Source organism: Mus musculus, chromosome 13 (assembly GCF_000001635.26).
Source record: "Mus musculus strain C57BL/6J chromosome 13, GRCm38.p6 C57BL/6J".
Classification (NCBI taxonomy): Eukaryota; Metazoa; Chordata; class Mammalia; order Rodentia; family Muridae; genus Mus; species Mus musculus.
In genome coordinates, this window is record NC_000079.6 from 36577591 (window position 1) to 36580074 (window position 2484).

Consider the following 2484-nt stretch of genomic DNA (forward strand, 5'->3'; position numbering starts at 1 on the left):
TCATTTCCTTCCCAAGAGACTGAGTTTGACTTTCAGAGCCCAGAGCAATGCCCTGGGATGAGAGGCATCCCCAGACCCCTCCCTGGGCAATGGCTACTTTAACAAGCCCACACTGCCTTGGCCTTTGTACTTCCAGCCTCGTCCTCACTGCTGTCAAGTCTCCTCTTTTACTTTGATCCTCTCAACAGACTGTCATTCCCTTTTTAAGAGATGTCACCATAGTTGGCATCACTTGAGTCCTCTACCAAGCACACTCGCTTATTTCTCTGTCTCTTGGTCCTCCCAGGGGTCACTTTGGGCAGAATTGTGTCCAGGACCTGTCATCTCTGGTTCTGAAAGCTTGGCTGGCTGGAATCTGACCACCTGAGCCAGAAACCTGGTGCAAAGAGGAGGATGGGAGGCACCGGTAATGGTTTAAAGGCCAACCTGCAGTTAAGTAGGGTTTGGGGAGTGGGTAAACAAACGGCAGCTTGGTTATGTCACAGTCAGGTTATGCTCTGACATAGGGGTGCCTGGGAAACCTGGTCTGAAGGCCTACACGGCTGAACTGAGAACTGAGGACTGCAGAGCCCAGTCCTTCCGAGAGCATTCTCTAGAGTGTGATCCATGGGACACTGGGTCTATGATACACTCTGGCAATAAACGGTTCAGAGATCAGCCAAGTTTGGCACTCACAGCTCCCTGCAAATCTGTGCGTCCCTCTTGCCAGTCTGTCCCAGTACCCTTGGCTCTGACCCATCAGGCAGTAAGAAACATGAACAACAACCACTCTATGTCTGCTGACCTTAAAGCCTGGCAGATACCTGGGCCTTGTCAGGCCAAGAAGGCTCTGTAGAGGTGTCTCCTTATGTCCCCAAGATCAGGGCTCAGGGACTCCCGGTTTTGCTTTGGATTTTGTCTCCTCTTATTTGAATTTCTGGAGAGAAAACAAACAAACCAAACCAAACAAACAAAAAAATACCTTCAAAACCAAAAACTAACTAGTTAGAGCCCAGAGAAGAGCTGGCCAATGAAAGGCAGAGTTGGAGCATTACAGCATCAGCGAGACCGCCCATTGGCCGGCCTGCCCTGAGGAGATGCGGCTTCCCGCCCCTCCACGCGGTGCGGAGTCCGTGCGGGCAGCTCTGTGTGCGCGCCCCAAGATGCCCGGCGCGCGCCCCTGGCCTCCAGCCGGGAGCTCTGGGTATTTGCGCGCGGCCCAGCGAGCCTTAGACAGCCGCAGGATGGCAGCGGAGTCCGCGCTCACCAGTGGAGGCTGCGGGGACGCGTGGCGCTGGGCTTCTCTGCATTGGGGAGGCGGCCTGCAGAGCCCAGGACTTCCAAGGACTGCAGAGCGGCAGGACTTGGTCCCTGCGCCCATCGTTGTGTTGTGGCTGGGTGCGTTTCCTGTCCGCTTTTTAGCGTTACTTTAACCACCATCTCTGAATTGTGCTGGGCATATTGTTTCTGGAATGAGGGCTGCATTCCCAGTTCCCTCGTTACTAGATAAGACTAACTTGGCAGCCAAGGGCTTTCTGGCAGATGTCTGCTATAATCCCAGCCTTCCAGAGGCTGAGTCAGGAGGACTGCTGTGGGTTCAAGACCAACAAAATGAGACCTTGTTACCGCCTCCCCCGCCCCCCCTCGCCAAATCACAACAAAAATAAAGTCAGGGAAAACGAGTGTGTGTGTGTGTGTGTGTGTGTGTGTGTGTGTGTCTGTTTGCCACAGGGAACTAGTTATGTTATTGTGGGGCTGGCACTTCTGAAATCTGTGTACTCAGCGAAGGGTTAATGGAACTACTCAGGAGTTGGCAGGCAGGGTTTCCCTGCATTTTTTAATGGTCCCAACTGACTGGACTAGGCCCACTCATTTACCCTGTGGAGGGAGAAACACTACAGAATTATCTTAATTGAACGTGAGGGAAACACCATAGCTGAATCATATTCCCTCTGACCCTCAGGATCCCAGAATGTGACTATTTCAACAAATCTGTCAGGAGACCTAGAGACACACAGCAGCACTGGGGTGTGTGGGGGGTGGGGTGGGGTGGGGTGGGATGGAATGGAATGGAATGGAGGTGGGGTGGTTAGGTGTGTTACATGGGCAGAGTCAGCTAGCTGATGGGAGAGGTCTCTGAGAAACCAACTGGCTCTGCTCTGGCCTCTTGACTTCTAGTCCTCTGCAAAGGAGGAAAATATTTCTGTTGTCTAAGCTGTACTAGCCAGTGGCACTCTGTATGGCCCTAGATACCCAGATACAATACTGACACAAGCTCAGTCATTGCCGTGGTGTTTGTGTCTAGACTGCATGACAGGAGCCGTTTATCCATCTTTGGCAACTGCATAGGTTTTCATGCTATGCCAAAGGGCTTAGGTTTGAGATCTATCCATGCTGGGGGACCATGCAAGCATGTGCATGTGCTTGTGTGTGTGTGTGTGTGTGTGTGTGTGTGTGTGTGTGTGTGTGTGAGACATAGACTGGCGGGGAAAACTGAGGTCTTAG